General features: G+C 45.2%; 5 non-coding genes across 5 annotated transcripts; all 5 read left to right on the top strand.

Moving 5' to 3' along the window:
• The first annotated feature begins 1,538 nt into the window (after positions 1 to 1,538).
• Positions 1,539 to 1,626, top strand: trnay-gua (transfer RNA tyrosine (anticodon GUA)). Its single transcript is given in 2 exon segments — positions 1,539 to 1,575; positions 1,591 to 1,626. It is a non-coding gene; the product is annotated as a tRNA-Tyr (tRNA).
• A 2,380-nt stretch (positions 1,627 to 4,006) lies between these two features.
• trnay-gua (transfer RNA tyrosine (anticodon GUA)) lies at positions 4,007 to 4,094 on the top strand. Its single transcript is given in 2 exon segments — positions 4,007 to 4,043; positions 4,059 to 4,094. It is a non-coding gene; the product is annotated as a tRNA-Tyr (tRNA).
• Positions 4,095 to 11,558: 7,464 nt separating this feature from the next.
• Positions 11,559 to 11,646, top strand: trnay-gua (transfer RNA tyrosine (anticodon GUA)). Its single transcript is given in 2 exon segments — positions 11,559 to 11,595; positions 11,611 to 11,646. It is a non-coding gene; the product is annotated as a tRNA-Tyr (tRNA).
• Positions 11,647 to 17,217: 5,571 nt separating this feature from the next.
• On the top strand, positions 17,218 to 17,305 carry trnay-gua (transfer RNA tyrosine (anticodon GUA)). The gene is given in 2 exon segments: positions 17,218 to 17,254; positions 17,270 to 17,305. It is a non-coding gene; the product is annotated as a tRNA-Tyr (tRNA).
• A 3,968-nt stretch (positions 17,306 to 21,273) lies between these two features.
• Positions 21,274 to 21,361, top strand: trnay-gua (transfer RNA tyrosine (anticodon GUA)). The gene is given in 2 exon segments: positions 21,274 to 21,310; positions 21,326 to 21,361. It is a non-coding gene; the product is annotated as a tRNA-Tyr (tRNA).
• Positions 21,362 to 24,151: the final 2,790 nt, after the last annotated feature.

Here is a 24,151-nt window from a genome sequence, read left to right as displayed (position 1 = left end):
GGGCCTAACAGGCAGGATATAACCCCACACACTTTGCCAAAGCACAGCCCCCACACCACTAGAGCGATATCTTCAACCACGGAGGACTGTAGGTGATAATTGTAGCAATCCTTAGGTCGCTGGTTCAAATCCGGCTCGAAGGAATGTCTTTTTTCTTGTGGCTTGCTCCAACTTTTGACAGCAGTGCACTTTGACTTGTGTTTGACAAACATATTATCTTTCCCTGAGATCGCCGAATTCATAACTTGTTGACCTTCCATAGGACAGTTGGTAAAGTCGCGTATATATTTGGAGTGTATTTGAAATTGCAACAATCCTTATGTCACTGTCTCACACTGGCTCAAAGGAGGATAACTTTTTCAGTGGTTTTTGACAGCAGTGCACTTTAACTTGACAATCAAATCAATCAAATATTTTTATAAAGTCCTTCTTTCATCAGCTGATGTCACAAAGTGCTGTACAGAAACCCAGCCTACAACCCCAAACAGCAAGCAATGCAGGTGTAGAAGCATGGTGGCTAGAAAAAACTCCCTAGAAAGGCCAAAACCTAGGAAAAAACCTAGAGAGGAACCAGGCTGTGAGGGGTGGCCAGTCATCGTCTGGCTGTTCCGGGTATCGATTATAACAAAACATGGCCAAGATGTTCAAATGTTCATAGATGACCAGCAGGGTCAAAAAATAATAATCACAGTGGTTGTTGAGGGTGCAACAGGTCAGCACATCAGAAGTAAATGTCAGTTGGCTTTTCATAGCTGATTATTCAGAGTATCTCTACCACACCTGCTGTCTCTAGAGAGTTTAAAACAACAGGTCTGGGACAGGTCGCACGTCCGGTGAACAGGTCAGGGTTCCATAGCAGCAGGCAGAACACTTGAAACTGGAGCAGCAGCACAACCAGGTGGACTGGGGACAGCAAGGAGTCATCAGGCCGGGAAGACCTGAAGCATGGTCTTAGGGCTCAGGTCCTTCTCCAAGAGAAAGAAAGAGCAAAGAAGAGAGAAAGAAAGAGAGAATTAGAGAGAGCATGCATAAATAGACACAGGACACCGGATAAGACAGGAGAAATACTCTAGCTATAACAGACTGACCCCAACCCCCCGACACACAAACTACTGCAGCATAAATACTTGAGGCTGAGACAGGAGGGGTCGGGAGACACTGTGGCCCCGTCCGACGATACCCCCGGTCAGGGCCTAACAGGCAGGATATAACCCCACACACTTTGCCAAAGCACAGCCCCCACACCACTAGAGCAATATCTTCAACCACCGACTTACCATCCTGAGACAAGGGCAAAAAAAGCATTCATCACCCTCGGCACACTTTTTCACTATCCCCAAATGCAACTACTGGCATTCTAAGGGGATGTAGCTCAGCGCAAGAGCGAATACTTTGCATGTATGAGGACATCAGATCAATCCCCTGCATCTACATGAAACCACCACACTAAGCAGATTATAGATCATAGTTTAAGAAGGAACATATGATCAGCTGAACTTATTACCATCTAGGTCATGGCTTTTGGAGTTACTTGTCCACCTTCGATAGCTCAGTTGGTAGAGCGGAGGACTGTAGGTGATAATTGTAGCAATCCTTAGGTCGCTGGTTCAAATCCGGCTCGAAGGAATGTATTTTTTTTTGTGGCTTGCTCCAACTTTTGACAGCAGTGCACTTTGACTTGTGTTTGACAAACATATTATCTTTCCCTGAGATCGCCAAAATCATAACTTGTTGACCTTCCATAGGACAGTTGGTAAAGTCGCGGAGTGTATTTGAAATTACAACAATCCTTATGTCACTGGCTCACACTGGCTCAAAGGAGAATAACTTTTTCAGCGGTTTTTGACAGCAGTGCACTTTAACTTGACAATCAAATCAATCAAATATTTTTATAAAGTCCTTCTTTCATCAGCTGATGTCACAAAGTGCTGTACAGAAACCCAGCCTACAACCCCAAACAGCAAGCAATGCAGGTGTAGAAGCACGGTGGCTAGGAAAAACTCCCTAGAAAGGCCAAAACCTAGGAAAAAACCTAGAGAGGAATCAGGCTGTGAGGGGTGGCCAGTCATCGTCTGGCTGTGCCGGGTATCGATTATAACAAAACATGGCCAAGATGTTCAAATGTTCAAAGATGACCAGCAGGGTCAAAAAATAATAATCACAGTGGTTGTTGAGGGTGCAACAGGTCAGCACATCAGAAGTAAATGTCAGTTGGCTTTTCACAGCTGATTATTCAGAGCATCTCTACCACACCTGCTGTCTCTAGAGAGGTTAAAACAACAGGTCCGGGACAGGTCGCACGTCCGGTGAACCGGTCAGGGTTCCATAGCAGCAGGCAGAACACTTGAAACTGGAGCAGCAGCACAACCAGGTGGACTGGGGACAGCAAGGAGTCATCAGGCCGGGAAGACCTGAAGCATGGTCTTAGGGCTCAGGTCCTTCTCCAAGAGAAAGAAAGAGCAAAGAAGAGAGAAAGAAAGAGAGAATTAGAGAGAGCATGCATAAATAGACACAAGACACCGGATAAGACAGGAGAAATACTCTAGCTATAACAGACTGACCCCAGCCCCCCGACACACAACTACTGCAGCATAAATACTTGAGGCTGAGACAGGAGGGGTCGGGAGAAACTGTGGCCCCGTCCGACGATACCCCCGGTCAGGGCCTAACAGGCAGGATATAACCCCACACACTTTGCCAAAGCACAGCCCCCACGCCACTAGAGCGATATCTTCAGTTTTAAGTTCCTCGGCATACACATCACAGACAAACTGAATTGGTCCACTCACACAGACAGCATCGTGAAGAAGGCGCAGCAGCGCCTCTTCAACCTCAGGAGGCTGAAGAAATTCGGCTTGTCACCAAAAGCACTCACAAACTTCTACAGATGCACAATCGAGAGCATCCTGGCGGGCTGTATCACCGCCTGGTATGGCAACTGCACCGCCCTCAACCGTAAGGCTCTCCAGAGGGAAGTGAGGTCTGCACAACGCATCACCGGGGGCAAACTACCTGCTCTCCAGGACACCTACACCACCCGATGTCACAGGAAGGCCATAAAGATCATCAAGGACATCAACCACCCGAGCCACTGCCTGTTCACCCCGCTATCATCCAGAAGGCGAGGTCAGTACAGGTGCATCAAAGCTGGGACCGAGAGACTGAAAAACAGCTTCTATCTCAAGGCCATCAGACTGTTAAACAGCCACCACTAACACTGAGTGGCTGCTGCCAACACACTGACACTGACTCAACTCCAGCCACTTTAATAATGGGAATTGATGGGAAATTATGTAAATATATCACTAGCCACTTTAAACAATGCTACCTTATATAATGTTACTTACCCTACATTATTCATCTCATATGCATACGTATATACTGTACTCTATATCATCGACTGTATCCTTATGTAATACATGTATCACTAGCCACTTTAAACTATGCCACTTTGTTTACATACTCATCTCATTTGTACATACTGTACTCGATACCATCTACTGTATCTTGCCTATGCTGCTCTGTACCATCACTCATTCATATATCCTTATGTACATATTCTTTATCCCCTTACACTGTGTACAAGACAGTAGTTTTGGAATTGTTAGTTAGATTACTTGTTATTACTGCATTGTCGGAACTAGAAGCACAAGCATTTCGCTACACTCGCATTAACATCTGCTAACCATGTGTATGTGACAAATAAAATTTGATTTGATTTGATTTGATTCAACCACCGACTTACCATCCTGAGACAAGGGCAAAAAAAGCATTCATTACCATCGGCTCACTTTTTCACTATCCCCAAATGCAACTACTGGCATTCTAAGGGGATGTAGCTCAGCGCAAGAGCGAATACTTTGCATGTATGAGGACATCGGATCAATCCCCTGCATCTCCATGAAACCACCACACTAAGCAGATTATAGATCATAGTTTAAGAAGGAACATATGATCAGCTGAACTTATTACCATCTAGGTCATGGCTTTTTGAGTTACTTGTCCACCTTCGATAGCTCAGTTGGTAGAGCGGAGGACTGTAGGTGATAATTGTAGCAATCCTTAGGTCGCTGGTTCAAATCCGGCTCGAAGGAAACAATTTTTTCTTGTGGCTTGCTCCAACTTTTGACAGCAGTGCACTTTGAGTTGTGTTTGACAAACATATTATCTTTCCCTGAGATCGCCGAATTCATAACTTGTTGACCTTCCATAGGACAGTTGGTAAAGTCCCGGAGTGAATTTGAAATTGCAACAATCCTTATGTCACTGGCTCACACTGGCTCAAAGGAGGATAACTTTTTCAGCGGTTTTTGACAGCAGTGCACTTTAACTTGACAATCAAATCAATCAAATATTTTTATAAAGTCTTTCTTTCATCAGCTGATGTCACAAAGTGCTGTACAGAAACCCAGCCTACAACCCCAAACAGCAAGCAATGCAGGTGTAGAAGCACGGTGGCTAGAAAAAACTCCCTAGAAAGGCCAAAACCTAGGAAAAAACCTAGAGAGGAACCAGGCTGTGAGGGGTGGCCAGTCATCGTCTGGCTGTTCCGGGTATCGATTATAACAAAACATGGCCAAGATGTTCAAATGTTCATAGATGACCAGCAGGGTCAAAAAATAATAATCACAGTGGTTGTTGAGAGTGCAACAGGTCAGCACATCAGAAGTAAATGTCAGTTGGCTTTTCACAGCTGATTATTCAGAGCATCTCTACCACACCTGCTGTCTCTAGAGAGTTTAAAACAACAGGTCCGGGACAGGTCGCACGTCCGGTGAACCGGTCAGGGTTCCATAGCAGCAGGCAGAACACTTGAAACTGGAGCAGCAGCACAACCAGGTGGACTGGGGACAGCAAGGAGTCATCAGGCCGGGAAGACCTGAAGCATGGTCTTAGGGATCAGGTCCTTCTCCAAGAGAAAGAAAGAGCAAAGAAGAGAGAAAGAAAGAGAGAATTAGAGAGAGCATGCATAAATAGACACAAGACACCGGATAAGACAGGAGAAATACTCTAGCTATAACAGACTGACACCAGCCCCCCGACACACAAACTACTGCAGCATAAATACTTGAGGCTGAGACAGGAGGGGTCGGGAGAAACTGTGGCCCCGTCCGACGATACCCCCGGTCAGGGCCTAACAGGCAGGATATAACCCCACACACTTTGCCAAAGCACAGCCCCTACGCCACTAGAGCGATATCTTCAGTTTTAAGTTCCTCGGCATACACATCACAGACAAACTGAATTGGTCCACTCACACAGACAGCATCGTGAAGAAGGCGCAGCAGCGCCTCTTCAACCTCAGGAGGCTGAAGAAATTCGGCTTGTCACCAAAAGCACTCACAAACTTCTACAGATGCACAATCGAGAGCATCCTGGCGGGCTGTATCACCGCCTGGTATGGCAACTGCACCGCCCTCAACCGTAAGGCTCTCCAGAGGGAAGTGAGGTCTGCACAACGCATCACCGGGGGCAAACTACCTGCCCTCCAGGACACCTACACCACCCGATGTCACAGGAAGGCCATAAAGATCATCAAGGACATCAACCACCCGAGCCACTGCCTGTTCACCCCGCTATCATCCAGAAGGCGAGGTCAGTACAGGTGCATCAAAGCTGGGACCGAGAGACTGTAAAACAGCTTCTATCTCAAGGCCATCAGACTGTTAAACAGCCACCACTAACACTGAGTGGCTGCTGCCAACACACTGACACTGACTCAACTCCAGCCACTTTAATAATGGGAATTGATGGGAAATGATGTAAATATATCACTAGCCACTTTAAACAATGCTACCTTATATAATGTTACTTACCCTACATTATTCATCTCATATGCATACGTATATACTGTACTCTATATCATCGACTGTATCCTTATGTAATACATGTATCACTAGCCACTTTAAACTATGCCACTTTGTTTACATACTCATCTCATTTGTACATACTGTACTCGATACCATCTACTGTATCTTGCCTATGCTGCTCTGTACCATCACTCATTCATATATCCTTATGTACATATTCTTTATCCCCTTACACTGTGTACAAGACAGTAGTTTTGGAATTGTTAGTTAGATTACTTGTTATTACTGCATTGTCGGAACTAGAAGCACAAGCATTTCGCTACACTCGCATTAACATCTGCTAACCATGTGTATGTGACAAATAAAATTTGATTTGATTTGATTTGATTCAACCACCGACTTACCATCCTGAGACAAGGGCAAAAAAAGCATTCATTACCATCGGCTCACTTTTTCACTATCCCCAAATGCAACTACTGGCATTCTAAGGGGATGTAGCTCAGCGCAAGAGCGAATACTTTGCATGTATGAGGACATCGGATCAATCCCCTGCATCTCCATGAAACCACCACACTAAGCAGATTATAGATCATAGTTTAAGAAGGAACATATGATCAGCTGAACTTATTACCATCTAGGTCATGGCTTTCGGAGTTACTTGTCCACCTTCGATAGCTCAGTTGGTAGAGCGGAGGACTGTAGGTGATAATTGTAGCAATCCTTAGGTCACTGGTTCAAATCCGGCTCGAAGGAAACAATTTTTTCTTGTGGCTTGCTCCAACTTTTGACAGCAGTGCACTTTGACTTGTGTTTGACAAACATATTATCTTTCCCTGAGATCGCCGAATTCATAACTTGTTGACCTTCCATAGGACAGTTGGTAAAGTCCCGGAGTGAATTTGAAATTGCAACAATCCTTATGTCACTGGCTCACACTGGCTCAAAGGAGGATAACTTTTTCAGCGGTTTTTGACAGCAGTGCACTTTAACTTGACAATCAAATCAATCAAATATTTTTATAAAGTCCTTCTTTCATCAGCTGATGTCACAAAGTGCTGTACAGAAACCCAGCCTACAACCCCAAACAGCAAGCAATGCAGGTGTAGAAGCACGGTGGCTAGAAAAAACTCCCTAGAAAGGCCAAAACCTAGGAAAAAACCTAGAGAGGAACCAGGCTGTGAGGGGTGGCCAGTCATCGTCTGGCTGTTCCGAGTATCGATTATAACAAAACATGGCCAAGATGTTCAAATGTTCATAGATGACCAGCAGGGTCAAAAAATAATAATCACAGTGGTTGTTGAGAGTGCAACAGGTCAGCACATCAGAAGTAAATGTCAGTTGGCTTTTCACAGCTGATTATTTAGAGCATCTCTACCACACCTGCTGTCTCTAGAGAGTTTAAAACAACAGGTCCGGGACAGGTCGCACGTCCGGTGAACCGGTCAGGGTTCCATAGCAGCAGGCAGAACACTTGAAACTGGAGCAGCAGCACAACCAGGTGGACTGGGGACAGCAAGGAGTCATCAGGCCGGGAAGACCTGAAGCATGGTCTTAGGGATCAGGTCCTTCTCCAAGAGAAAGAAAGAGCAAAGAAGAGAGAAAGAAAGAGAGAATTAGAGAGAGCATGCATAAATAGACACAAGACACCGGATAAGACAGGAGAAATACTCTAGCTATAACAGACTGACCCCAGCCCCCCGACACACAAACTACTGCAGCATAAATACTTGAGGCTGAGACAGGAGGGGTCGGGAGAAACTGTGGCCCCGTCCGACGATACCCCCGGTCAGGGCCTAACAGGCAGGATATAACCCCACACACTTTGCCAAAGCACAGCCCCCACGCCACTAGAGCGATATCTTCAGTTTTAAGTTCCTCGGCATACACATCACAGACAAACTGAATTGGTCCACTCACACAGACAGCATCGTGAAGAAGGCGCAGCAGCGCCTCTTCAACCTCAGGAGGCTGAAGAAATTCGGCTTGTCACCAAAAGCACTCACAAACTTCTACAGATGCACAATCGAGAGCATCCTGGCGGGCTGTATCACCACCTGGTATGGCAACTGCACCGCCCTCAACCGTAAGGCTCTCCAGAGGGAAGTGAGGTCAGCACAACGCATCACCGGGGGCAAACTACCTGCCCTCCAGGACACCTACACCACCCGATGTCACAGGAAGGCCATAAAGATCATCAAGGACATCAACCACCCGAGCCACTGCCTGTTCACCCCGCTATCATCCAGAAGGCGAGGTCAGTACAGGTGCATCAAAGCTGGGACCGAGAGACTGAAAAACAGCTTCTATCTCAAGGCCATCAGACTGTTAAACAGCCACCACTAACACTGAGTGGCTGCTGCCAACACACTGACACTGACTCAACTCCAGCCACTTTAATAATGGGAATTGATGGGAAATGATGTAAATATATCACTAGCCACTTTAAACAATGCTACCTTATATAATGTTACTTACCCTACATTATTCATCTCATATGCATACGTATATACTGTACTCTATATCATCGACTGTATCCTTATGTAATACATGTATCACTAGCCACTTTAAACTATGCCACTTTGTTTACATACTCATCTCATTTGTACATACTGTACTCGATACCATCTACTGTATCTTGCCTATGCTGCTCTGTACCATCACTCATTCATATATCCTTATGTACATATTCTTTATCCCCTTACACTGTGTACAAGACAGTAGTTTTGGAATTGTTAGTTAGATTACTTGTTATTACTGCATTGTCGGAACTAGAAGCACAAGCATTTCGCTACACTCGCATTAACATCTGCTAACCATGTGTATGTGACAAATAAAATTTGATTTGATTTGATTTGATTCAACCACCGACTTACCATCCTGAGACAAGGGCAAAAAAAGCATTCATTACCATCGGCTCACTTTTTCACTATCCCCAAATGCAACTACTGGCATTCTAAGGGGATGTAGCTCAGCGCAAGAGCGAATACTTTGCATGTATGAGGACATCGGATCAATCCCCTGCATCTCCATGAAACCACCACACTAAGCAGATTATAGATCATAGTTTAAGAAGGAACATATGATCAGCTGAACTTATTACCATCTAGGTCATGGCTTTCGGAGTTACTTGTTCACCTTCGATAGCTCAGTTGGTAGAGCGGAGGACTGTAGGTGATAATTGTAGCAATCCTTAGGTCACTGGTTCAAATCCGGCTCGAAGGAAACAATTTTTTCTTGTGGCTTGCTCCAACTTTTGACAGCAGTGCACTTTGACTTGTGTTTGACAAACATATTATCTTTCCCTGAGATCGCCGAATTCATAACTTGTTGACCTTCCATAGGACAGTTGGTAAAGTCCCGGAGTGAATTTGAAATTGCAACAATCCTTATGTCACTGGCTCACACTGGCTCAAAGGAGGATAACTTTTTCAGCGGTTTTTGACAGCAGTGCACTTTAACTTGACAATCAAATCAATCAAATATTTTTATAAAGTCCTTCTTTCATCAGCTGATGTCACAAAGTGCTGTACAGAAACCCAGCCTACAACCCAAAACAGCAAGCAATGCAGGTGTAGAAGCACGGTGGCTAGAAAAAACTCCCTAGAAAGGCCAAAACCTAGGAAAAAACCTAGAGAGGAACCAGGCTGTGAGGGGTGGCCAGTCATCGTCTGGCTGTTCCGAGTATCGATTATAACAAAACATGGCCAAGATGTTCAAATGTTCATAGATGACCAGCAGGGTCAAAAAATAATAATCACAGTGGTTGTTGATAGTGCAACAGGTCAGCACATCAGAAGTAAATGTCAGTTGGCTTTTCACAGCTGATTATTTAGAGCATCTCTACCACACCTGCTGTCTCTAGAGAGTTTAAAACAACAGGTCCGGGACAGGTCGCACGTCCGGTGAACCGGTCAGGGTTCCATAGCAGCAGGCAGAACACTTGAAACTGGAGCAGCAGCACAACCAGGTGGACTGGGGACAGCAAGGAGTCATCAGGCCGGGAAGACCTGAAGCATGGTCTTAGGGATCAGGTCCTTCTCCAAGAGAAAGAAAGAGCAAAGAAGAGAGAAAGAAAGAGAGAATTAGAGAGAGCATGCATAAATAGACACAAGACACCGGATAAGACAGGAGAAATACTCTAGCTATAACAGACTGACCCCAGCCCCCCGACACACAAACTACTGCAGCATAAATACTTGAGGCTGAGACAGGAGGGGTCGGGAGAAACTGTGGCCCCGTCCGACGATACCCCCGGTCAGGGCCTAACAGGCAGGATATAACCCCACACACTTTGCCAAAGCACAGCCCCCACGCCACTAGAGCGATATCTTCAACCACCGACTTACCATCCTGAGACAAGGGCAAAAAAAGCATTCATTACCATCGGCTCACTTTTTCACTATCCCCAAATGCAACTACTGGCATTCTAAGGGGATGTAGCTCAGCGCAAGAGCGAATACTTTGCATGTATGAGGACATCGGATCAATCCCCTGCATTCTAAGGGGATGTAGCTCAGCGCAAGAGCGAATACTTTGCATGTATGAGGACATCTGATCAATCCCCTGCATCTCCATGAAACCACCACAGATTATAGATCATAGTTTAAGAAGGAACATATGATCAGCTGAACTTCTTACCATCTAGGTCATGGCTTTTGGAGTTACTTGTCCACCTGTAGGTGATAATTGTAGCAATCCTTAGGTCGCTGGTTCAAATCCGGCTCGAAGGAATGTATTTTTTCTTGTGGCTTGCTCCAACTTTTGACAGCAGTGCACTTTGACTTGTGTTTGACAAACATATTATCTTTCCCTGAGATCGCCAAATTCATAACTTGTTGACCTTCCATAGGACAGTTGGTAAAGTCGCGGAGTGTATTTGAAATTGCAACAATCCTTATGTCACTGGCTCACACTGGCTCAAAGGAGGATAACTTTTTCAGCGGTTTTTGACAGCAGTGCACTTTAACTTGCCAATCAAATCAATCAAATATTTTTATAAAGTCCTTCTTTCATCAGCTGATGTCACAAAGTGCTGTACAGAAACCCAACCTAAAACCCCAAACAGCAAGCAATGCAGGTGTAGAAGCACGGTGGCTAGGAAAAACTCCCTAGAAAGGCCAAAACCTAGGAAAAAACCTAGAGAGGAACCAGGCTGTGAGGGGTGGCCAGTCATCGTCTGGCTGTTCCGGGTATCGATTATAACAAAACATGGCCAAGATGTTCAAATGTTCATAGATGACCAGCAGGGTCAAAAAAATAATAATCACAGTGGTTGTTGAGGGTGCAACAGGTCAGCACATCAGAAGTAAATGTCAGTTGGCTTTTCATAGCTGATTATTCAGAGTATCTCTACCACACCTGCTGTCTCTAGAGAGTTTAAAACAACAGGTCTGGGACAGGTGGCATGTCCGGTGAACCGGTCAGGGTTCCATAGCAGCAGGCAGAACACTTGAAACTGGAGCAGCAGCACAACCAGGTGGACTGGGGACAGCAAGGAGTCATCAGGCCGGGAAGACCTGAAGCATGGTCTTAGGGATCAGGTCCTTCTCCAAGAGAAAGAAAGAGCAAAGAAGAGAGAAAGAGAGAGAGAATTAGAGAGAGCATGCATAAATGAGGACATCGGATCAATCCCCTGCATCTCCATGAAACCACCACACTAAGCAGATTATAGATCATAGTTTAAGAAGGAACATATGATCAGCTGAACTTCTTACCATCTAGGTCATGGCTTTTGGAGTTACTTGTCCACCTTCGATAGCTCAGTTGGTAGAGCGGAGGACTGTAGGTGATAATTGTAGCAATCCTTAGGTCGCTGGTTCAAATCCGGCTCGAAGGAATGTGTTTTTTCTTGTGGCTTGCTCCAACTTTTGACAGCAGTGCACTTTGACTTGTGTTTGACAAACATATTATCTTTCCCTGAGATCGCCGAATTCATAACTTGTTGACCTTCCATAGGACAGTTGGTAAAGTCGCGGAGTGTATTTGAAATTGCAACAATCCTTATGTCACTGGCTCACACTGGCTCAAAGGAGGATAACTTTTTCAGCGGTTTTTGACAGCAGTGCACTTTAACTTGACAGCAGTGCAATTTGACTTGTGTTTGACAAACATATTATCTTTCCCTGAGATCGCCGAATTCATAACTTGTTGACCTTCCATAGGACAGTTGGTAAAGTCGCGGAGTGTATTTGAAATTGCAACAATCCTTATGTCACTGGCTCACACTGGCTCAAAGGAGGATAACTTTTTCAGCGGTTTTCAGTGGTTTTTGACAGCAGTGCACTTTAACTTGCCAATCAAATCAATCAAATATTTTTATAAAGTCCTTCTTTCATCAGCTGATGTCACAAAGTGCTGTACAGAAACACAGCCCAATACCCCAAACAGCAAGCAATGCAGTTGTAGAAGCACGGTGGCTAGGAAAAACTCCCTAGAAAGGCCAAAACCTAGGAAAAAACCTAGAGAGGAACCAGGCTGTGAGGGGTGGCCAGTCATCGTCTGGCTGTTCCGGGTATCGATTATAACAAAACATGGCCAAGATGTTCAAATGTTCATAGATGACCAGCAGGGTCAAAAAATAATAATCACAGTGGTTGTTGAGGGTGCAACAGGTCAGCACATCAGAAGTAAATGTCAGTTGGCTTTTCATAGCTGATTATTCAGAGTATCTCTACCACACCTGCTGTCTCTAGAGAGTTTAAAACAACAGGTCTGGGACAGGTGGCATGTCCGGTGAACCGGTCAGGGTTCCATAGCAGCAGGCAGAACACTTGAAACTGGAGCAGCAGCACAACCAGGTGGACTGGGGACAGCAAGGAGTCATCAGGCCGGGAAGACCTGAAGCATGGTCTTAGGGATCAGGTCCTTCTCCAAGAGAAAGAAAGAGCAAAGAAGAGGGAAAGAGAGAGAGAATTAGAGAGAGCATGCATAAATAGACACAGGACACCGGATAAGACAGGAGAAATACTCTAGCTATAACAGACTGACCCCAGCCCCCCGACACACAAACTACTGCAGCATAAATACTGGAGGCTGAGACAGGAGGGGTCGGGAGAAACTGTGGCCCCGTCCGACGATACCCCCGGTCAGGGCCTAACAGGCAGGATATAACCCCACACACTTTGCCAAAGCACAGCCCCCACGCCACTAGAGCGATATCTTCAACCACCGACTTACCATCCTGAGACAAGGGCAAAAAAAGCATTCATTACCATCGGCTCACTTTTTCACTATCCCCAAATGCAACTACTGGCATTCTAAGGGGATGTAGCTCAGCGCAAGAGCGAATACTTTGCATGTATGAGGACATCGGATCAATCCCCTGCATTCTAAGGGGATGTAGCTCAGCGCAAGAGCGAATACTTTGCATGTATGAGGACATCTGATCAATCCCCTGCATCTCCATGAAACCACCACAGATTATAGATCATAGTTTAAGAAGGAACATATGATCAGCTGAACTTCTTACCATCTAGGTCATGGCTTTTGGAGTTACTTGTCCACCTGTAGGTGATAATTGTAGCAATCCTTAGGTCGCTGGTTCAAATCCGGCTCGAAGGAATGTATTTTTTCTTGTGGCTTGCTCCAACTTTTGACAGCAGTGCACTTTGACTTGTGTTTGACAAACATATTATCTTTCCCTGAGATCGCCAAATTCATAACTTGTTGACCTTCCATAGGACAGTTGGTAAAGTCGCGGAGTGTATTTGAAATTGCAACAATCCTTATGTCACTGGCTCACACTGGCTCAAAGGAGGATAACTTTTTCAGCGGTTTTTGACAGCAGTGCACTTTAACTTGCCAATCAAATCAATCAAATATTTTTATAAAGTCCTTCTTTCATCAGCTGATGTCACAAAGTGCTGTACAGAAACCCAACCTAAAACCCCAAACAGCAAGCAATGCAGGTGTAGAAGCACGGTGGCTAGGAAAAACTCCCTAGAAAGGCCAAAACCTAGGAAAAAACCTAGAGAGGAACCAGGCTGTGAGGGGTGGCCAGTCATCGTCTGGCTGTTCCGGGTATCGATTATAACAAAACATGGCCAAGATGTTCAAATGTTCATAGATGACCAGCAGGGTCAAAAAAATAATAATCACAGTGGTTGTTGAGGGTGCAACAGGTCAGCACATCAGAAGTAAATGTCAGTTGGCTTTTCATAGCTGATTATTCAGAGTATCTCTACCACACCTGCTGTCTCTAGAGAGTTTAAAACAACAGGTCTGGGACAGGTGGCATGTCCGGTGAACCGGTCAGGGTTCCATAGCAGCAGGCAGAACACTTGAAACTGGAGCAGCAGCACAACCAGGTGGACTGGGGACAGCAAGGAGTCATCAGGCCGGGAAGACCTGAAGCATGGTCTTAGGGATCAGGTCCTTCTCCAAGAGAAAGAAAGAGCAAAGAAGAGAGAAAGAGAGAGAGAATTAGAGAGAGCATGCATAAATGAGGACATCGGATCAATCCCCTGCATCTCCATGAAACCACCACACTAAGCAGATTATAGATCATAGTTTAAGAAGGAACATATGATCAGCTGAACTTCTTACCATCTAGGTCATGGCTTTTGGAGTTACTTGTCCACCTTCGATAGCTCAGTTGGTAGAGCGGAGGACTGTAGGTGATAATTGTAGCAATACTTAGGTCGCTGGTTCAAATCCGGCTCGAAGGAATGTGTTTTTTCTTGTGGCTTGCTCCAACTTTTGACAGCAGTGCACTTTGACTTGTGTTTGACAAACATATTATCTTTCCCTGAGATCGCCGAATTCATAACTTGTTGACCTTCCATAGGACAGTTGGTAAAGTCGCGGAGTGTATTTGAAATTGCAACAATCCTTATGTCACTGGCTCACACTGGCTCAAAGGAGGATAACTTTTTCAGCGGTTTTTGACAGCAGTGCACTTTAACTTGACAGCAGTGCAATTTGACTTGTGTTTGACAAACATATTATCTTTCCCTGAGATCGCCGAATTCATAACTTGTTGACCTTCCATAGGACAGTTGGTAAAGTCGCGGAGTGTATTTGAAATTGCAACAATCCTTATGTCACTGGCTCACACTGGCTCAAAGGAGGATAACTTTTTCAGCGGTTTTCAGTGGTTTTTGACAGCAGTGCACTTTAACTTGCCAATCAAATCAATCAAATATTTTTATAAAGTCCTTCTTTCATCAGCTGATGTCACAAAGTGCTGTACAGAAACACAGCCCAATACCCCAAACAGCAAGCAATGCAGTTGTAGAAGCACGGTGGCTAGGAAAAACTCCCTAGAAAGGCCAAAACCTAGGAAAAAACCTAGAGAGGAACCAGGCTGTGAGGGGTGGCCAGTCATCGTCTGGCTGTTCCGGGTATCGATTATAACAAAACATGGCCAAGATGTTCAAATGTTCATAGATGACCAGCAGGGTCAAAAAATAATAATCACAGTGGTTGTTGAGGGTGCAACAGGTCAGCACATCAGAAGTAAATGTCAGTTGGCTTTTCATAGCTGATTATTCAGAGTATCTCTACCACACCTGCTGTCTCTAGAGAGTTTAAAACAACAGGTCTGGGACAGGTGGCATGTCCGGTGAACCGGTCAGGGTTCCATAGCAGCAGGCAGAACACTTGAAACTGGAGCAGCAGCACAACCAGGTGGACTGGGGACAGCAAGGAGTCATCAGGCCGGGAAGACCTGAAGCATGGTCTTAGGGATCAGGTCCTTCTCCAAGAGAAAGAAAGAGCAAAGAAGAGGGAAAGAGAGAGAGAATTAGAGAGAGCATGCATAAATAGACACAGGACACCGGATAAGACGGGAGAAATACTCTAGCTATAACAGACTGACCCCAGCCCCCCGACACACAAACTACTGCAGCATAAATACTGGAGGCTGAGACAGGAGGGGTCGGGAGAAACTGTGGCCCCGTCCGACAATACCCCCGGTCAGGGCCTAACAGGCAGGATATAACCCCACACACTTTGCCAAAGCACAGCCCCCACGCCACTAGAGCGATATCTTCAACCACCGACTTACCATCCTGAGACAAGGGCAAAAAAAGCATTCATTACCATCGGCTCACTTTTTCACTATCCCCAAATGCAACTACTGGCATTCTAAGGGGATGTAGCTCAGCGCAAGAGCGAATACTTTGCATGTATGAGGACATCGGATCAATCCCCTGCATTCTAAGGGGATGTAGCTCAGCGCAAGAGCGAATACTTTGCATGTATGAGGACATCTGATCAATCCCCTGCATCTCCATGAAACCACCACAGATTATAGATCATAGTTTAAGAAGGAACATATGATCAGCTGAACTTCTTACCATCTAGGTCATGGCTTTTGGAGTTACTTGTCCACCTGTAGGTGATAATTGTAGCAATCCTTAGGTCGCTGGTTCAAATCCGGCTCGAAGGAATGTATTTTTTCTTTTGGCTTGCTCCAACTTTTGACAGCAGTGCACTTTGACTTGTGTTTGACAAACATATTATCTTTCCCTGAGATCGCCAAATTCATAACTTGTTGACCTTCCATAGGACAGTTGGTAAAGTCGCGGAGTGTATTTGAAATTGCAACAATCCTTATGTCACTGGCTCACACTGGCTCAAAGGAGGATAACTTTTTCAGCGGTTTTTGACAGCAGTGCACTTTAACTTGCCAATCAAATCAATCAAATATTTTTATAAAGTCCTTCTTTCATCAGCTGATGTCACAAAGTGCTGTACAGAAACCCAGCCTAAAACCCCAAACAGCAAGCAATGCAGGTGTAGAAGCACGGTGGCTAGGAAAAACTCCCTAGAAAGGCCAAAACCTAGGAAAAAACCTAGAGAGGAACCAGGCTGTGAGGGGTGGCCAGTCATCGTCTGGCTGTTCCGGGTATCGATTATAACAAAACATGGCCAAGATGTTCAAATGTTCATAGATGACCAGCAGGGTCAAAAAATAATAATCACAGTGGTTGTTGAGGGTGCAACAGGTCAGCACATCAGAAGTAAATGTCAGTTGGCTTTTCATAGCTGATTATTCAGAGTATCTCTACCACACCTGCTGTCTCTAGAGAGTTTAAAACAACAGGTCTGGGACAGGTGGCATGTCCGGTGAACCGGTCAGGGTTCCATAGCAGCAGGCAGAACACTTGAAACTGGAGCAGCAGCACAACCAGGTGGACTGGGGACAGCAAGGAGTCATCAGGCCGGGAAGACCTGAAGCATGGTCTTAGGGATCAGGTCCTTCTCCAAGAGAAAGAAAGAGCAAAGAAGAGAGAAAGAGAGAGAGAATTAGAGAGAGCATGCATAAATGAGGACATTGGATCAATCCCCTGCATCTCCATGAAACCACCACACTAAGCAGATTATAGATCATAGTTTAAGAAGGAACATATGATCAGCTGAACTTCTTACCATCTAGGTCATGGCTTTTGGAGTTACTTGTCCACCTTCGATAGCTCAGTTGGTAGAGCGGAGGACTGTAGGTGATAATTGTAGCAATCCTTAGGTCGCTGGTTCAAATCCGGCTCGAAGGAATGTATTTTTTCTTGTGGCTTGCTCCAACTTTTGACAGCAGTGCACTTTGACTTGTGTTTGACAAACATATTATCTTTCCCTGAGATCGCCGAATTCATAACTTGTTGACCTTCCATAGGACAGTTGGTAAAGTCGCGGAGTGTATTTGAAATTGCAACAATCCTTATGTCACTGGCTCACACTGGCTCAAAGGAGGATAACTTTTTCAGCGGTTTTTGACAGCAGTGCACTTTAACTTGACAATCAAATCAATAAAATATTTTTATAAAGTCCTTCTTTCATCAGCTGATGTCACAAAGTGCTGTACAGAAACACAGCCTAAAACCCCAAACAGCAAGCAATGCAGGTGTAGAAGAACGGTGGCTAGGAAAAACTCCCTAGAAAGGCCAAAACCTAGGAAAAAACCTAGAGAGGAACCAGGCTGTGAGGGGTGGCCAGTCATCGTCTGGCTGTTCGGGGTATCGATTATAACAAAACATGGCCAAGATGTTCAAATGTTCATAGATGACCAGCAGGGTCAAAAAATAATAATCACAGTGGTTGTTGAGGGTGCAACAGGTCAGCACATCAGAAGTAAATGTCAGTTGGCTTTTCATAGCTGATTATTCAGAGTATCTCTACCACACCTGCTGTCTCTAGAGAGTTTAAAACAACAGGTCTGGGACAGGTGGCACGTCCGGTGAACCGGTCAGGGTTCCATAGCCGCAGGCAGAACACTTGAAACTGGAGCAGCAGCACAACCAGGTGGACTAGGGACAGCAAGGAGTCATCAGGCCGGGAAGACCTGAAGCATGGTCTTAGGACTCAGGTCCTTCTCCAAGAGAAAGAAAGAGCAAAGAAGAGAGAAAGAGAGAGAGAATTAGAGAGAGCATGCATAAATAGACACAGGACACCGGATAAGACAGGAGAAATACTCTAGCTATAACAGACTGACCCCAGCCCCCCGACACACAAACTACTGCAGCATAAATACTTGAGGCTGAGACAGGAGGGGTCGGGAGAAACTGTGGCCCTGTCCGACGATACCCCCGGTCAGGGCCTAACAGGCAGGATATAACCCCACACACTTTGCCAAAGCACAGCCCCCACACCACTAGAGCGATATCTTCAACCACCGACTTACCATCCTGAGACAAGGGCAAAAAAAGCATTCATTACCCTCGGCTCACTTTTTCACTATCCCCAAATGCAACTACTGGCATTCTAAGGGGATGTAGCTCAGCGCAAGAGCGAATACTTTGCATGTATGAGGACATCGGATCAATCCCCTGCATCTCCATGAAACCACCACACTAAGCAGATTATAGATCATAGTTTAAGAAGGAACATATGATCAGCTGAACTTCTTACCATCTAGGTCATGGCTTTTGGACTTACATGTCCACCTTCGATAGCTCAGTTGGTAGAGCGGAGGACTGTAGGTGATAATTGTAGCAATCCTTAGGTTGCTGGTTCAAATCCGGCTCAAAGGAATGTATTTTTTCTTGTGGCTTGCTCCAACTTTTGACAGCAGTGCACTTTGACTTGTGTTTGACAAACATATTATCTTTCCCTGAGATCGCCAAATTCATAAATTGTTGACCTTCCATAGGACAGTTGGTAAAGTCGCGGAGTGTATTTGAAATTGCAACAATCCTTATGTCACTGGCTCACACTGGCTCAAAGGAGGATAACTTTTTCAGCGGTTTTTGACTGCAGTGCACTTTAACTTGACAATCAAATCAATCAAATATTTTTATAAAGTCCTTCTTTCATCAGCTGATGTCACAAAGTGCTGTACAGAAACACAGCCCAATACCCCAAACAGCAAGCAATGCAGTTGTAGAAGCACGGTGGCTAGGAAAAACTCCCTAGAAAGGCCAAAACCTAGGAAAAAACCTAGAGAGGAACCAGGCTGTGAGGGGTGGCCAGTCATCGTCTGGCTGTTCCGGGTATCGATTATAACAAAACATGGCCAAGATGTTCAAATGTTCATAGATGACCAGCAGGGTCAAAAAATAATAATCACAGTGGTTGTTGAGGGTGCAACAGGTCAGCACATCAGAAGTAAATGTCAGTTGGCTTTTCATAGCTGATTATTCAGAGTATCTCTACCACACCTGCTGTCTCTAGAGAGTTTAAAACAACAGGTCTGGGACAGGTGGCATGTCCGGTGAACCGGTCAGGGTTCCATAGCAGCAGGCAGAACACTTGAAACTGGAGCAGCAGCACAACCAGGTGGACTGGGGACAGCAAGGAGTCATCAGGCCGGGAAGACCTGAAGCATGGTCTTAGGGATCAGGTCCTTCTCCAAGAGAAAGAAAGAGCAAAGAAGAGAGAAAGAGAGAGAGAATTAGAGAGAGCATGCATAAATGAGGACATCGGATCAATCCCCTGCATCTCCATGAAACCACCACACTAAGCAGATTATAGATCATAGTTTAAGAAGGAACATATGATCAGCTGAACTTCTTACCATCTAGGTCATGGCTTTTGGAGTTACTTGTCCACCTTCGATAGCTCAGTTGGTAGCGCGGAGGACTGTAGGTGATAATTGTAGCAATCCTTAGGTCGCTGGTTCAAATCCGGCTCGAAGGAATGTATTTTTTCTTGTGGCTTGCTCCAACTTTTGACAGCAGTGCACTTTGACTTGTGTTTGACAAACATATTATCTTTCCCTGAGATCGCCGAATTCATAACTTGTTGACCTTCCATAGGACAGTTGGTAAAGTCGCGGAGTGTATTTGAAATTGCAACAATCCTTATGTCACTGGCTCACACTGGCTCAAAGGAGGATAACTTTTTCAGCGGTTTTTGACAGCAGTGCACTTTAACTTGACAATCAAATCAATAAAATATTTTTATAAAGTCCTTCTTTCATCAGCTGATGTCACAAAGTGCTGTACAGAAACACAGCCTAAAACCCCAAACAGCAAGCAATGCAGGTGTAGAAGAACGGTGGCTAGGAAAAACTCCCTAGAAAGGCCAAAACCTAGGAAAAAACCTAGAGAGGAACCAGGCTGTGAGGGGTGGCCAGTCATCGTCTGGCTGTTCGGGGTATCGATTATAACAAAACATGGCCAAGATGTTCAAATGTTCATAGATGACCAGCAGGGTCAAAAAATAATAATCACAGTGGTTGTTGAGGGTGCAACAGGTCAGCACATCAGAAGTAAATGTCAGTTGGCTTTTCATAGCTGATTATTCAGAGTATCTCTACTCTGCTCTACCTGCTGTCTCTAGAGAGTTTAAAACAACAGGTCTGGGACAGGTCGCACGTCCGGTGAACCGGTCAGGGTTCCATAGCCGCAAGCAGAACACTTGAAACTGGAGCAGCAGCACAACCAGGTGGACTGGGGACAGCAAGGAGTCATCAGGCCGGGAAGACCTGAAGCATGGTCTTAGGGCTCAGGTCCTTCTCCAAGAGAAAGAAAGAGCAAAGAAGAGAGAAAGAGAGAGAGAATTAGAGAGAGCATGCATAAATAGACACAGGACACCGGAAAAGACAGGAGAAATACTCTAGCTATAACAGACTGACCCCAGCCCCCCGACACACAAACTACTGCAGCATAAATACTGGAGGCTGAGACAGGAGGGGTCGGGAGAAACTGTGGCCCCGTCCGACGATACCCCTGGTCAGGGCCTAACAGGCAGGATATAACCCCACACACTTTGCCAAAGCACAGCCCCCACGCCACTAGAGCGATATCTTCAACCACCGACTTACCATCCTGAGACAAGGGCAAAAAAAGCATTCATTACCCTCGGCTCACTTTTTCACTATCCCCAAATGCAACTACTGGCATTCTAAGGGGATGTAGCTCAGCGCAAGAGCGAATGCTTTGCATGTATGAGGACATCAGATCAATCCCCTGCATCTACATGAAACCACCACACTAAGCAGATTATAGATCATATTTTAAGAAGGAACATATGATCAGCTGAACTTCTTACCATCTAGGTCATGGCTTTGGGAATTACTTGTCCACCTTCGATAGCTCAGTTGGTAGAGCGGAGGACTGTAGGTTATAATTGTAGCAATCCTTAGGTTGCTGGTTCAAATCCGGCTCGAAGGAATGTATTTTTTCTTGTGGCTTGCTCCAACTTTTGACAGCAGTGCACTTTGACTTGTGTTTGACAAACATATTATCTTTCCCTGAGATCGCCAAATTCATAACTTGTTGACCTTCCATAGGACAGTTGGTAAAGTCGCGGAGAGTATTTGAAATTGCAACAATCCTTATGTCACTGGCTCACACTGGCTCAAAGGAGGATAACTTTTTCAGCGGTTTTTGACAGCAGTGCACTTTAACTTGACAATCAAATCAATCAAATATTTTTATAAAGTCCTTCTTTCATCAGCTGATGTCACAAAGTGCTGTACAGAAACCCAGCCTACAACCCCAAACAGCAAGCAATGCAGGTGTAGAAGCACGGTGGCTAGAAAAAACTCCCTAGAAAGGCCAAAAACCTAGGAAAAAACCTAGAGAGGAACCAGGCTGTGAGGGGTGGCCAGTCATCGTCTGGCTGTTCCGGGTATCGATTATAACAAAACATGGCCAAGATGTTCAAATGTTCATAGACGACCAGCAGTTTGAAAAAATAATAATCACAGTGGTTGTTGAGGGTGCAACAGGTCAGCACATCAGAAGTAAATGTCAGTTGGCTTTTCATAGCTGATTATTCAGAGTATCTCTACCACACCTGCTGTCTCTAGAGAGTTTAAAACAACAGGTCTGGGACAGGTGGCACGTCCGGTGAACCGGTCAGGGTTCCATAGCCGCAGGCAGAACACTTGAAACTGGAGCAGCAGCACAACCAGGTGGACTAGGGACAGCAAGGAGTCATCAGGCCGGGAAGACCTGAAGCATGGTCTTAGGACTCAGGTCCTTCTCCAAGAGAAAGAAAGAGCAAAGAAGAGAGAAAGAGAGAGAGAATTAGAGAGAGCATGCATAAATAGACACAGGACACCGGATAAGACAGGAGAAATACTCTAGCTATAACAGACTGACCCCAGCCCCCCGACACACAAACTACTGCAGCATAAATACTTGAGGCTGAGACAGGAGGGGTCGGGAGAAACTGTGGCCCTGTCCGACGATACCCCCGGTCAGGGCCTAACAGGCAGGATATAACCCCACACACTTTGCCAAAGCACAGCCCCCACACCACTAGAGCGATATCTTCAACCACCGACTTACCATCCTGAGACAAGGGCAAAAAAAGCATTCATTACCCTCGGCTCACTTTTTCACTATCCCCAAATGCAACTACTGGCATTCTAAGGGGATGTAGCTCAGCGCAAGAGCGAATACTTTGCATGTATGAGGACATCGGATCAATCCCCTGCATCTCCATGAAACCACCACACTAAGCAGATTATAGATCATAGTTTAAGAAGGAACATATGATCAGCTGAACTTCTTACCATCTAGGTCATGGCTTTTGGACTTACATGTCCACCTTCGATAGCTCAGTTGGTAGAGCGGAGGACTGTAGGTGATGATTGTAGCAATCCTTAGGTTGCTGGTTCAAATCCGGCTCAAAGGAATGTATTTTTTCTTGTGGCTTGCTCCAACTTTTGACAGCAGTGCACTTTGACTTGTGTTTGACAAACATATTATCTTTCCCTGAGATCGCCAAATTCATAAATTGTTGACCTTCCATAGGACAGTTGGTAAAGTCGCGGAGTGTATTTGAAATTGCAACAATCCTTATGTCACTGGCTCACACTGGCTCAAAGGAGGATAACTTTTTCAGCGGTTTTTGACTGCAGTGCACTTTAACTTGACAATCAAATCAATCAAATATTTTTATAAAGTCCTTCTTTCATCAGCTGATGTCACAAAGTGCTGTACAGAAACACAGCCCAATACCCCAAACAGCAAGCAATGCAGTTGTAGAAGCACGGTGGCTAGGAAAAACTCCCTAGAAAGGCCAAAACCTAGGAAAAAACCTAGAGAGGAACCAGGCTGTGAGGGGTGGCCAGTCATCGTCTGGCTGTTCCGGGTATCGATTATAACAAAACATGGCCAAGATGTTCAAATGTTCATAGATGACCAGCAGGGTCAAAAAATAATAATCACAGTGGTTGTTGAGGGTGCAACAGGTCAGCACATCAGAAGTAAATGTCAGTTGGCTTTTCATAGCTGATTATTCAGAGTATCTCTACCACACCTGCTGTCTCTAGAGAGTTTAAAACAACAGGTCTGGGACAGGTGGCATGTCCGGTGAACCGGTCAGGGTTCCATAGCAGCAGGCAGAACACTTGAAACTGGAGCAGCAGCACAACCAGGTGGACTGGGGACAGCAAGGAGTCATCAGGCCGGGAAGACCTGAAGCATGGTCTTAGGGATCAGGTCCTTCTCCAAGAGAAAGAAAGAGCAAAGAAGAGAGAAAGAGAGAGAGAATTAGAGAGAGCATGCATAAATGAGGACATCGGATCAATCCCCTGCATCTCCATGAAACCACCACACTAAGCAGATTATAGATCATAGTTTAAGAAGGAACATATGATCAGCTGAACTTCTTACCATCTAGGTCATGGCTTTTGGAGTTACTTGTCCACCTTCGATAGCTCAGTTGGTAGCGCGGAGGACTGTAGGTGATAATTGTAGCAATCCTTAGGTCGCTGGTTCAAATCCGGCTCGAAGGAATGTATTTTTTCTTGTGGCTTGCTCCAACTTTTGACAGCAGTGCACTTTGACTTGTGTTTGACAAACATATTATCTTTCCCTGAGATCGCCGAATTCATAACTTGTTGACCTTCCATAGGACAGTTGGTAAAGTCGCGGAGTGTATTTGAAATTGCAACAATCCTTATGTCACTGGCTCACACTGGCTCAAAGGAGGATAACTTTTTCAGC

This window comes from Oncorhynchus mykiss, chromosome 18 (assembly GCF_057628025.1).
Source record: "Oncorhynchus mykiss isolate SJ-2025 chromosome 18, ASM5762802v1, whole genome shotgun sequence".
NCBI classification, from domain to species: domain Eukaryota; kingdom Metazoa; phylum Chordata; class Actinopteri; order Salmoniformes; family Salmonidae; genus Oncorhynchus; species Oncorhynchus mykiss.
Note: the sequence above shows the minus strand (reverse complement) of the source record. Positions and strands in the feature narration are given on the sequence as shown.